General features: G+C 41.1%; 1 pseudogene; it reads right to left on the bottom strand.

Moving 5' to 3' along the window:
• Positions 1 to 927: 927 nt before the first annotated feature.
• On the bottom strand, positions 928 to 13,763 carry LOC119884379 (annotated as a pseudogene).
• Positions 13,764 to 14,307: the final 544 nt, after the last annotated feature.

Raw genomic sequence — 14,307 nt, 5'->3', positions numbered from 1 at the left:
ACTCAGACTCAATTGTCTGAGTTGGTGCCAGTCCTTCTCTTGGTGTAATGCAGGGTGCGAATTACCGGGGAGCCAGGGGAGTTCATCTGCCCTTAGTAAGACATCAGCTCTAAAAGCGTGATTTGTGATATTTTGGGAGGTCTCTAAAATATTGACAGCATACTTTATTGCCATTAATCTCTATATTTCTCTATCACCATGGATCATGCGGAGCGTCAGATCACAGACGGTCTACAGCGGGTCTCCTGGCCCTGGCTCTGTACGCTCCTCCGCCCCACTTCTCCGGTACAGGTCGTGTCTCTAGTACGACTGACACGCTGTGAATGGTTCGTGATCGTTCCCTCTGGCTGGATGAATATTACGCATGATCCATGTAGGCCTACTACTGCAGCTGGGGGCTCCCCACAGCGCCACGCAACTTTCTAAATTCTTCCCTCACGCAGAGAAAAGTAAGGTCAGGTTGCAAACAAGCGTAACTGTAGCAAAATAGCTGCATATAATAATAATAATAATTAATTAATTATATAATTATAACACAGATGCTGAGATTTTTCTGTTTATTGAGAAAGCTACACTGAAAGAATTTGAGTCATGTCACAATTTAAGGTGGAAATAAACAAGAGCATCAAAATAAAAATATGCCACAGAATTTATACTCAGCAAATATATACGTTTTGTTGGGGAAAAGGGTTTAAATGGCATGACATATATAATTATCTCCTCAAGGCACCACTCTTAAACAATAGAGAAAGTGATGCCCAAATACCTAATTCAGTCTCAGGAAATACACTAAACTTTAATGTTGGCAATCCGAGTATAACAAAATAATATAATATATTATAATAAAAAGTGGGTTAAAGGATTTGGATTTCTATGTAGAGGAGGTTGGCAATATATTCACTCTATATTAAAAGAAACCAGCATGTATATACTCAAGTATTTATTTAACAAGGTAAACAAAGCAAAACACACAAGACCAAACTAACTTAAATGCACTAACCTTCAGAAGATTAGACACTTGCTGCATGTGACTAGTTTTAAATCCAGACTAAGAACATTTATGTTCACCTTTAGTTTCTGCTAGACTGCAAACATTTTGAGAGAAAGAGACATGTCAAATAATTGCTATTACTAACTTAAATGCACTAAACAAACACTAGATGAAGACAAAGAGATGAGCATGTGTCATAAGGACAGTGTGTGTGTGTGTGTGTGTGTGTGTGACTTTGTCCTGTATATGTGTGGTTGTTTAAGGACAAATCAAAAGTATATTTATGTTAATGTGTTAATCTGACCCTGTTCTCAGAGGTTGCCGCTGGCTAATTGAGTTCAATGGCTCACATGATAAAGATTCAGTTATTATCACAAATTAACAACTTGATGTGTGAGGTGTACACATGTGTTTATGTTTTTAGGATGACTGTATGTAACCCGTGCATAAAAGATATATTTAAACAACACAACACTTCATAACTAACATTTCTAACTGCTGATCAAAGTGATCAGTGAGTAAGATGGCGAGCAGAAAACAGTCAGTCAGCATGTGTGCAGCCGGTGGACGGTCCCTTGTTTCTGAGGATTCACAGCAGAGGGAGTCCACAGCAGTACACCAGACTCTTCACTATCAGCACTGTGTACAGCAGCCAGAGCAGCTTCACCCTGCACTGAGACTGGAAGGACACTGATGGTGGTCGTGATGGTGGACATGATGGTGGACATGATGGTGGACGTGATGGTGGACGTGATGGTGGACGTGATGGTGGAGGTGATGTCTTTGCAGAAACCTCTGAAACAGAAAAGGAGTCAGAAAGAAATGTCAGTCCTCTGAAGCTAAATCTCTGCTGAACACAGTCACCAAGTCTTCATTACCTTGATTTATTTTGGCCTCCACTTCCCCCCCCTCGTGCTGGACGTAGCAGCGGTAATTATATGCGTTGCGAGCGTCCTGATCAATGACTCTGATGGCGGCAATGCATCCCAACTGTCTGAGCTCCCGCTGCTCCTCCTCACCAGGTGCAAGCTCCTCCTGAAGACCATTATCCTTTATTCTTTTCCAGGAGAACCGGACCGGAGGAGGAAACATGTCCGCAGCCACACACATTAGGGAGCTCTTCTCCTCCTGTCCTTTTCTGGATTCTGCTGGGTACACGCTCACCACGGGCTTCACTACCGGCTCATCTGAAGTTTGACAGCAGCAACAAGCAGCACAGACACACATTCACACAGTCAACAGCAGCTTCCAGCACTGCATTCAGTCTGATCCTGGAAACTACATGGACTCTGATCACTGAGCTCCTCATCAATACAGCACACAGTTCACTACATGGACTGGATTCACCTTCATATCACACAAACGCATCATGTAATGTTTAATAATATTAATGAAATTATATGTGGAAAGAAATGAAAGCCTGGAGGTAGCCTTCAGCAGCTGTATGACACTGGGCATTTAAGTAACTCTGGTGTAACCCATCCGCCATCATGTAATGTACTGATTTCAACCCAAACACGAAGGAGTTTTTTGTAACCTAACAGCATACATACCTCATATTATTGTCACGAATCCCCGGCAGTGACTCCAGTATGCGAATGAGTGCTTTGTGTTTTTGATTATTTTCTATGGTTGCATGCTGGGAGCTTGGTGTGTTTTGTTTTGTCTGACGTGTCTTGCTCTGTTTCTGCCAAGCTAGCTTCAACCTGTTTTTTTCAGCCACAGGCATCCTCTGTTGAGCCGCTGCCTCTGCCTCTGCGTTTGCTACCCTCTTGCCGCCCAGACAAATCTCCAACTCAGCCTCAGCAGTTAGAGCGTATTATATAATTACTAAAGAAACTAACAAAATCTCTTTTTAACTTTTACAACACAATTAAACACAACTACATGGGTTTGTTCTGAAATGTTCGGATATTTCAAATGTGAATATTGATAATTTTCATAACATAAGATAAAGTAAAACTTTAGATATTCCCCAGGAAATATTTAAATATATTATTATAATTCAATCCTTAATATAATATCTGCAGTATCTGACATTTATAGCAATTGTAAGTTGCTTTGGATAAAAGCGTCAGCTGAATGATTATCAGAATAGAAAGAAATTTGAGGTGTTCATTATACAACACAAGTAAAGGTTGTACAATGAAAGCAAAGTTACATACATGTATCTTGAATCATGTTAAATATAATAAATATTACTTTTTTAAAAATGGGTTTTATTGTAATATCATATTCAATATCAATATGAATGTTTGCCTTCATGTATAAATATATCTTTTACTAAAAGACATGTACCATCATATAGAATACAATTATCATGTTACATATTACTCATTAATTATCTAATGAAACATTTAAACACACGTTTAAAGTTTTATGCTATATAAATATGTTTACTGACATATTTTGTTTAATATACAATAAACATGATACAGTACTGAATCACTGAGAGGATCAAATGCTGTTTGCAACTTTTTCAGTTTCTTCCTTTTTCTTTCTGAATCAGTTTTGACTCGTGCAGAAATAAAGAATAACTTCAGTTGTGTGAGATTTAAAGATTTTTTCAGGAATTATGAACTTTGTGTGACAATAGCTGCACGGCTGCAAGAACTCTACTAATTATGAACAAACTAATATTTGAAGCCTGAAGCAGCAGAAACTCATTAAAACACATTTTAACTTGTTCAATAAAACAACTGAAGGAAAATGTTTATTCTTACCTGTTACATACAGTTTAGTTCCAGAGCCAAAGATCAAGTAGTAGTATCCTCCCACAGTGAAACAGAGTAATACAAAAACCTGTCAGCTGCTGAATGTGTCAGCTGAGGTGAACGAGTCCAGATGATGAACCAGGATCATATTTCAGCTGCATGATGAGTTTCTCTAATGTTCATATCAACATGACTGTCTCTTCTTTTATTGTCTTTTTAGACACACTAGCAGTGTTGCTCTGTGGATGCTGATGTCTGCTGGTCCACTACTTTAGTCCAGTTGGATTGGACCTGGACCAAAAGATGGATTGACATGTTGTTCAGACATTCTTGGTCCTCAGAGGATTCACTTCATGGCACCAGCCCTCCGCAACCCTGTAACAGGAGAATTTGTTGACAATGGATGGATGGATTGACTCATCTTGTACCACCAGCAGGTTGATGTTTTTGGTTCAGACTAAAATATCCCTACTATTGAATTGATTACCATTTATTATGGTCCAGTACACATTTTCCCTCAGGATCAACTGAAATAACTTTTGTGATCCTCCACTTTTTTGGGAAGTTTTTCCTGATCTGAATTGATCAACAGAGGGGGTCGTACGCTGCACAGATTGTAAAGCTTCTTGAGGCAAATGTAGGATTTGTGATATTGGACTATATAAATAAAACTGACTTGAAAGCCTCAGTTGTAACATGTGTGTAGTGCTAATTAGCAAATGTCAGTGTGAGGCAGCAGCCTGATTGAAACACGAAAAGGGTGCAAGTCTATTCCTCAGAAAAATCTCACTATTTGTCACTTGCAGGACGCCATAGTTCTGAAATTCAGTACAATGTTTTTAAAAATGACTTTGCACTATCCCATAAGCAAATTGGCAAACTTAGAAGGGAGGCCTGTAATGGAGACAGTTTGAAAGACTACCATCAAACATCAAATCTACCCTTCATTAGTTAAAACATCTTGTTAGTGTTTACTTGTTAGTCTCAAGAGGTTGCTTTGCTTGCTAACCAAACGGGATTTCAACACCTCCACAGCACCAAAACTGCTCTTATTGAACTTCTAAAAGAGATTCGGACCATGGCAAAATTTCAGTACTGGTATTATTCAATCTTAGTCCCGCATTTGACAATGTTGGCCACTCAGTACATCTAGACAGGTTGGGAAATTGGGTTGGGCTTTATAGCACAGTCTAAAGTTGGTTCAAGTCATAAAGTCACAAGTCAGGAATTATTATGTTTCCATTGGCAACTAATTATCTGAGCTAGCTAACATGACGTCTCTATTCAAACTACATGCTCCTGTGAGGCCAAACCTTGCATAATAACAATATTGTCTACCATAGTCATGCGGAAGACATTCACACACTGAGCCTAAGAGCTCAAACAGAAACTAACATTCATACACAGGTGGAACAGCCACCAGGGGCAATTCAGTATCTTGCCGAAGGACACTTCGACATGCAGCCTGGAGGAGCCAGGGATTGAACTTTCCTTCCGATTAACGGGCAACCCGCTCTACCCCCTGAACCATAGCCGCCCAATATATCATGTCCACAGTAGTGCAGAAAAAAGAGCAGGCCAGGCTGTACCTTCTGGTCGGCTGTATAATACGCTGTTCATATTCTGTCAAACTCATTTTGGTGACTACATAACTTTGTTTTTAACTATCTCACACATATTCACATACATGGCACTTACAGTAGCATAGAAAACTTGCGGTTAACACTGTGAAACATTGTGAAACCACCTGGTTAGGTTTAGGCAACAGAACCTCTTGGTTAGGTATAGGAAAACATCATGTTTTGGATTAAAAGTGTTTGAAAGTCTTGTCTTTGGCTCACCTGTCCACCCCAACCACCTTCTTATTGGACTTTTCTCTCATTTATATACTTTACCTGCTTTCAGCGTACATAAATGAAGCTACATGGCTTCCCCCAGTGTGTTGAACAAGACTGCTTTTGAGCCTAGGAAACCCTTTTATCATGACTCAAAGGGCTGGACCAAATCTGCATGACTGAACGTACATTTTTGTTTGGTTGAATATTTTGAATAATATTTTTTTGTGTGTGTGTGTGTCTTGATTTCGGCAAAAAGTAAGACTAACACCCCATCTGTATCTTCTGCAGGGGGGAGCGACCACCGCTGCCAAGAGGTTCTCCTGTCATGCAGCAAACAGCACCAGCTACACTGAGTTTTGCTTTCACACTCTCCGTTTGGACTGATTGAACTTTCGACCAAACAACTGCACCAAGACTCCCTGTCTCTGAAACCCAAAAATCAAGCTAGAAATCTTGGTGTTTTTATGGACTCATCAAATCAAGTCAGTAACAAAATCAGCCTACTATCACTTTAAAAACATAGCAAGACTTCTAGGACTTCAAACAAAACTTGTTCACTTAGCACTTCAGCTTGTACAGAACACTGCTGCCTTTCTAACAAAGTTCTAACAAAGACCAGAACAATTGAACACATGATACCATTTTAAAATCCCTGCATGTGTGTCAGAGAATGGATTTCAAAATACTGCAGCTCACCTATAAATCACTAAATGTTTTAGGGCCAAAATGTATCACTGAAATGTTTTATGATATGAACACCCTAGTCCCGAGGTCACTAGTAGGCGGACTATGGTCAGGGTCCGGACCCAGCCACCGTTTTCTCTGGACGCAGATTTATAGCAGAGCATTACTACGTCATGACGAAGCGTTTCTATTTTAACCCGCGCAGCAATTCTAGCATTTACTGTCCTGGTTTAACGGCCCAGGAAACTCACCGACCAATTGCATGTGTTCCAATAATCTCATTTGATACTTCTCAGCCAATCAAATCTATGCATTCTGATACGCTTTACGAGTCAAGCCAGCGAGCGAGAGACACACTGGGAGAGAGGAGACGAGATTCTTTAGATTCTTACATGTACATCCTTCTCACAGGCAGTTCAAAACCAGAATATCTCACATGATCGCCGACTGACGCCAATGTGACGCACCACTACGAGACAAAGCACAAATCTTTGGAGCAAACATACCTTCTCAAATCTGAACTGAGGGAATTGAAAATACAATCCTAGCTGGCAGGACAAGCTAGAGCTCTTTGCATGGGGAAATTTCTCCATCTGGACCTCTTTAGTCCCTCAGGTCTGTTGACTGCTTCCAGAGTCAATACAAAACACGAAGAAGCAGCATTTAGCTACTACGCAGAAAAAAACCTGGAATAAACTTTCAGAAGTTTTGAGACTTGCTCCAAATCCAGACTAAGAAAGTTTATGTTCACCATTTCCTTCTGTTAGACTACAAATCTAAGAGAGAAAGAGACCTGTCAAATAATTGTAGTATTGTGATGACTGGAGGGGAACTAGATTTTTATTGTTGTTAAATTATCAAATAAGTTTTGATTATATTCTTCTTCTTCTTTAATTTAAATATATTTTATGTAGTGTTGTAGTACTTGAGACCGGTCTTGGTCTTAAGACCACTTTTTGATGGTCTTGGTCTCATTTTCGACTCGACTGCATTTGTACTCGGTCTTGTCTCGGTCTTGGACATTGAGGAATCAGGATTTTAGACTCTAACTTTGGAAATAACAATAAATTGCTTTTGCATTGACTGATTTATTTGTTAAAATCCTAACTTTGATAGGATTTAACACGTATTGCTTCAAATGAAACCAATAACCCTAATTAAAAATGTGTTGTTACCGTAAAGACTGTCCCCCCTCCTCACTATGGTAGGCATGGAAAATGAGTGTTGAATAAAGATGCTTATGTTGATTTCAGCTCTTACTGTTTGTATCTGGGTGTGTTAATGGGAATGAGGATTTTTCAGATAAATATGAGAAGTACCGGTGATCCCATTCCACATTTTACTGTGTCATGTAAGATGGAGTACCGGTCTCCCACAGTCTTGGTGTCAACTTGGTCTGAGCCCCTAAAAGTCTTGGTCTTGTCTCGGGCTCGTTAAACTCTGGTCTTGGTCTTGACTTGGTCTCGGTTAGGGCGGTCTTGACTACAACACTAATTTTATTATTATATTATATTATTTCATATTTTATTAATTGGGTAACGTGATGTTATGTGAAAAACACCAAGTCTGTCTGTATGAATTGTGCTATTTAAATAAAGTTGCCTTGCCTTCATCTGGATTATGTGTAGTTTGTACTTGTAATGTTTCCTCTTTATCTTGTTTGCTCATTGTGCTTCTGTGCTGCTAGTTTGTCCTCACTGTGTGGAACAACAAGAAACCTGCTGGAATATCTGATCAAATAGAAATCAATAGAATATTAAAGAAATCCCTCAGCTCAGTATGTTTGTGACTCTGGCTGAGATGGAGGTGAAATATGTGAACCTGGACTGTGGTTTACTGCTCTCTTCCTGTCACAAACACTGTTTGACATCTGCTGGTTTTTGTTCAGGCTGCAAGGATCATTTCTCACTGTGGGTACCTCTCTTCCAACAGGCGCAGTAGTAGGTGGCTGAATGAGAGAGTTTAACTTTCTGGATCTGCAACTCACAGCCATTCTGTTTTCTCAAAGCTGAGAAATCATCTTCCTGAGGATGACTGTAACGTGAGCCTACGTTACAACTACTCCTACCAATCGAGAAAATCCTACTCAATGTTTCTTTAGCTTTCTTCTGGTACCAGTATACATAATCAGTGTCACACTGGTCAGTTCTCTGACAGCTGAAGGAAACAGTTTGACCAGCTCTCCTGGTCAATGTTAAATCCTTCTGAATCAGGTCTGCTGCCGTGGCAACCAGCGCTGTAGAGACACAGACAGATAGATGAAGGTCAGTGTGACAGTGTGTGTTCCAGGTGGAGTTTGCTGGCTCCTGATTGGCTGGAAACACTCACCTGAACACAGACAGCACAGAGCAGCAGCTGGGAGGAAAAGCATTGTGTGCAGTGGTGTTTCCTCTGGTGAACCTGGGGAGAAGTGGCGCTCTGATGCAGCTGAGGCCAAACAAGGACGAGCTGTGAGATCAGACGAGGGCCGCGTGGTTTCTAACGGGTCCTCAGACCTCCCATCAGCCCCTGCGGCGGACAGATAAGGCTGCTGCTGCTGATTGACAGCTCAGCTGAAGCTGCTGTGTGGTTTTCTGCTGAGTCGGAGGTTTTAAAGTGGAGAGGAATTTAGTAACTCAGACTGTTATATGTTTTTTAACTGTTGTGGTTAAAATACAATTCAAAATTTCTGTTCTGTTGCTCAGTGTCTTCATTAAAGCTATATAATATTTCACTGAGGGAAATGTTCAACCTTAGGACTGCAGTCATGTCATGAATCATTTTAGACACATTTGCTATTTTTGTAAACTTTGGGATCTCTACTAGAAAATAAAATAAAGTTGAAAGGATTAATTTGTAAAGTAAAAACCAGCGGAGGGTTCAGAAGAGTTTTAATCCAGGTCTGGTCCTTGTTGCGGAAAGCTGAAACAATTGTCCTTGGGGAAAATTGAACAAATAAATGAATTAAGACAAACCACTGTCAAGGAGAAAAAAGAGAAGTACATGAAAAAAATATCAGCTGGACGACAGGTCCTCCACCTAGAGCAGTATCAGACATCTGGCCTGGAGCAGAGGACAAATATAACTTCTAAAGCAGGGAGACTGCTTCCTCACACAGAGGTGATGAAAACTCCACTTCCCATGGGACTGGAGAGGCACAGATGTTCATACACAAACACAAACCCTGGTACGGCCTAGTGGTGAGGTTATAATCTTACGTCAGGTGACGTTTGGACTCAAGAGCAGACAGAGACAGCGAGTTGAGGTTCAAAAGAGGGTTTTAATGATAACATAGACGGTGAGTGGAACAGTGCTGATGAATTATCCAGAGCTGGTCTGCGGGGTCAAAGATAGCGTGGTTGAACTGAGGTCCAGTTATGGAGGCCTTGGCGTGGCAAACGGAAATCCCAGGCACTGAAGCAAACATAAACACGTTACTCTAGGTTCTTTCATGAAAACAAGGTAAATCACTAGACATCTTCATGACCGTGCGTAGTTACCACAAGGGTGAGAACAAACTGGCGCTGACAGTCAGGAGTACAGAGTATTTAAGCCAAGGCTTGATTGGCAGATTGTCAGCAGCTGTGCCGGAGAGCCAGGAACCTGGGAAGACCACACCCACCACACACAGAGAGACAGACAAAACCACACTCACAAGACTGGTGACGGATAGACCGTGACATAATCTTTAACAAAGATGAACGAAATAACAACTGGATGTGAAAAAACATTGTCGTTAAATAAAAATAAAAACGAGGCTTTATTTCTGTCCATTATCAGATCACTTCTACAGCATGAACTTTGGGTTTGGTCTGTAGTGGTTTTGTTGGCTGAACAGTAGCATGTCCTAAATCGGTCTCTCCCTCTGAATCAGAATTAACCTTGGAGCTCACAGTGTCTGATAACACAGACTGTCTACATTCCCTCTCTGACGCTGAGTGGCTGTTAAGTCTTCCATTAAAGCAGATTCAGTTCGTTTGGATGGTTTATTATTTTGGATTCACTGGACTCAGCCACTCCTTGTAAGTTTGCTCTCTCTTAGTTGGTAATAAATATCAAGAACTGTACCTGCTCTGCTCCGTGTCTTGCCTTTGGGCTCCACATTGACCTGACAGCAACAGGACAACAAAGCACCAGGCGTCTGGTTTCCCCCAAGATGTAGTATTAAAACTGGTACTGTAATCTTCTTTTGGTCAACAACCTAAGTAGGAGGTCAGGTCAGGGTTCAGTCTTGGAAGTCCTTGGCAGACTGTAAAGAGCCAGTAAGGCTCCATCAGCCAAGCTTAGTCAGTTCAAGTCGGTCAAGTGCACTGTTTTTCACTATGAATCAGGGAAAAGAGATTTATCACTCTATTCATATTTTTTAGTAATTAGGATCCCTTGTCTACAAAATCACCATCTCTTGTTGATAGTGATTGGTTTTGGAATAGATGGAAAAAGCTTGTGTGCATTGAGAGAGAGAGATTTACTTCCCATTGTCACGTCGTGTGCCTGCCTTGTTTAGTTCTTAGTTTTGTTATTTCAGTCTCTTCTGAATCTGTTACGTAGTCTATGTTGTTGTTTGTCTGGTTATTATCCGTCAGCTGGTGTTTAGTGTTGTTTTGGTATTTTCTGATCTCAGTTCTGTTCCAATCTCATGTATTAGTTGTTTCTGTACCATCGTGCTTCAGTTCTGTCGGTCTGCTAGATGTCATTTATGTTCTCTGCCAGTTTCATTGATTAATAGTTCTTAGTCCTGTGCCTTAGTTCATGTCTTAGTGTTCACTCCTGGTCTTTGTACTTCTGTATTTTGCCCATGTCTAATCTGAGTTCTGCTTATCTTTGCTTCAGTCTGTGTTCCTTGTTAGTGTATTCGTGATCTGTCTGCTCTCTGATTGCATGTCCACTAAACACTTTGGGTTCCAGTTAATGTATGGTCTTGTGTTTTGCATCTGTAAGTATCTGTCTGTTGTCCCCTGCTGTCACTCTACCGGTCTGTGTGCTTGATTAGTCCCTCATGTCTTTCACCTGTGTATCCCCTCCCAGATCGTTAGTCCCTGGTGTTAAATGTTTGCTGTTTCTGTTCAGTCTCTGTTCGGTCATTGTCATGTGTCGTTTGAAGAGTGTTCTGCTTGCTTTGGAGTTACGTGTACAGTCGTGTTGGATCTTGTTAGCCACCGTTATCTGTAAGCTTAGTTTTTCCATGTTTGGATTAAACCCTGGAACTGAATCTCTGCTCTTAGTGTCTTGTGTTTGGGCTCTCACTCCTGCTTCTCACTCACCCCGAAAATCCTGACACCTGTTTTGATCCCAGATCCCAGGTTTATCCTTTGAATTGCAGTTCAGACAGACTAGCCTCGTGTGTGTCCTCTCAGCGTGTTTCTTGTGATGGACTGCAGAACGAAACCATGTGGTTGATGTAAAATTTTGAAACAGGTCGTTAGCCAATCACCAACAGAGAATGTGTGGCATGTGACTGTAATAGTACAGTGTGAAATCATGAGACCTGCAGTGCTCGTGGATGAGCTGCTGCATTTGCTGCTAGTTGGTCTATAGGACTCAGCCTCTCTCTTGCTCTGTTGGTTGGCCTTCCTCACAGGTCTTCTCTTCTGTAAAATGGGTGTGTACAGGCAGGTGGCCTTCATCTGGATTACACTTTTATTCAGTTTGTACTTTAATAGTTTCCTCTTTATCTTGTTTTCTCATTGTGCTTCTGTGCTGCTAGTTTGTCCTCACTGTGTGGAACAACAAGAAACCAGTGGCCTGCTATGAAGCGGGCTAACTGGCTTATCCAGATAACTTCGGGAGTAACTTTGCTACGTTGGGTGTAACTTTGTGATTAACCCGTATGCAAGATGGATAGGTGTTACCCGAGGTCTGTTGCCATGGCAATTTACGCTGCATCTGTAAAGTGCTCCAAGTAGGTTATCTTTGTGGTTAACTCGAGGTTACCCTGTATACGTGGACTACACACCACATCTGTACTCAGTGAGAAGTAGGCTATTAATACACACTACTTGATAAAGTATATTTAGATTGCAGCTGAAATTAAGTTGTTCTTAACACAACAGCATTACGTTCATACAGCGAGCCCTGCAGCCTCTGTGATTTAAAGGAGGAGCTCTAACTTAATTAACGGTACAGTTTCATAGATGTAGCCCATCTGTAGGATGTAATTAAAATATCCCAACTGTTTTCAAATATTTAGATTGACTATTTCACATGTCCAAGAAATATGGAGCCAGAGTGGGGTTACCTAATAGCTGAGGGAAAAATCCTAGATGAAAGTTGTACATTTACAAGAATAAAACTCAAACTCAACTCAAAAAATTAAAGTCACAAAAATCCAAATCACTCTGGTGTTTTCTTCTGAATACGCCCAATCCACTGCAAAGTCTGTATAGTGAATGATAATATAGTGATTGTGGGCTAAACTCACAAGTTTTTCCTCACTGCTAAATCCGATTGTGAAGTCTAATTTAATTTTCGGCAGAAATGTGGCTGGCTGCACAATATTAGATTTAGCCGTTAACTTGTCTTTAAACTTCTCATATCTTGACACGGCCGAACACACCCCTTTTATGAGAACGCGCACAAACCCGAATAAAGTTAACACCAACTCAACTAACTAACATCTTATCCACCGTTGTAGTACCGATTAACAGCAGTGTAGGCGGTCAGAGTTTGTCAAGCCTGAGTTAATTCTGAGTAGGTTGAACTCCCTTCATAGTGCAGGCCACTGCTGGAATATCTGATCAAATAAATAAATCTTAAAGAAATCCCTCAGCTCAGTATGTTTGTGACTCTGGCTGAGATGGAGGTGAAATATGTGACCCTGGGCTGTGGTTTACTGCTCTCTTCCTGTCACAAACACTGTTTGACATCTGCTGGTTTTTGTTCAGGCTGCACGGATCATTTCTCACTGTGGGCGCCGCTCTTATAACAGGAGCAGTAGTAGGTGGCTGAATGAGAGGGTTTAACTGTCTGGATCTGCAGCTCACAGCCGTTCTGTTTATTCACAGCTGAGAAATCATCTTTCTGAGGATGATTGTAACCTGAATAAACTTTATTATTACTCCTATCAATACGCAGGATCCTTGTGAATGTGTCTGTGTCTTTCTTCTGGTACCAGAATACATAATCACTGTCACACTGGTCAGTTTCTCGACAGCTGAAGGAAACAGTTTCATCGACTCTCCTGGTCAATGTTAAATCCTCCTGAATCAGGTCTGCTGCCATGGCAACCAGCGCTGTAGAGACACAGACAGATAGATGAAGGTCAGTGTGACAGTGTTTGTTCCAGGTGGAGTTTGCTGGCTCCTGATTGGCTGGAAACACTCACCTGAACACAGACAGCACAGAGCAGCAGCTGGGAGGAAAAGCATTGTGTGCAGTGGTGTTTCCTCTGGTGAACCTGGGGAGAAGTGGCGCTCTGATGCAGCTGAGGCCAAACAAGGACGAGCTGTGAGATCAGACGAGGGCCGCGTGGTTTCTAACGGGTCCTCAGACCTCCCATCAGCCCCTGCGGCGGACAGATAAGGCTGCTGCTGCTGATTGACAGCTCAGCTGAAGCTGCTGTGTGGTTTTCTGTTGAGTCTGAGGTTTTAAAGAGGAGACGAATTTAGTAACTCAGATTGTCATCTGTTTTTCAACAGCTGTAATGAAGATACAAACTACCTCCACTGTGGTTTTAACCCTTAAACATCCAGTCACGTGTCAATGATTTAACTTTAATTTTCTTTCTTAATTTCAGATTTATAGAACATAGATAATGCACATTACTAATACATCAATAAATGTAATAATATGACAGAATTATCCAAAAGGCTATTTTTATATCTGCTGTCCCTGGACAGGTGTTAATATGTCACACCTAAAAAGATAAAAGGCTTGAAATAGTACATACAGATCAAGCCCATTACAATAAAAATGACTATACTAAAAGAGAGGGGGAAAACATAGAAACAAGACCAGTGGGTCATTATCAACATCAACACCAGCACACACACACAAGCCGTACTATCAGACCATATAACAAACATGTACGATAGTGATGACAAACATTTTGGTGAGCAGGTGCAGCTCCTCCAAGGACCATTAACCTTTTGTCTTTTCCAGGAGA

This window comes from Micropterus salmoides, unplaced genomic scaffold (assembly GCF_014851395.1).
Source record: "Micropterus salmoides isolate LMB-PRFRI ecotype aquatic unplaced genomic scaffold, ASM1485139v1 Ms_hic_scaffold_3403, whole genome shotgun sequence".
Lineage (NCBI taxonomy): Eukaryota > Metazoa > Chordata > Actinopteri > Centrarchiformes > Centrarchidae > Micropterus > Micropterus salmoides.
Note: the sequence above shows the minus strand (reverse complement) of the source record. Positions and strands in the feature narration are given on the sequence as shown.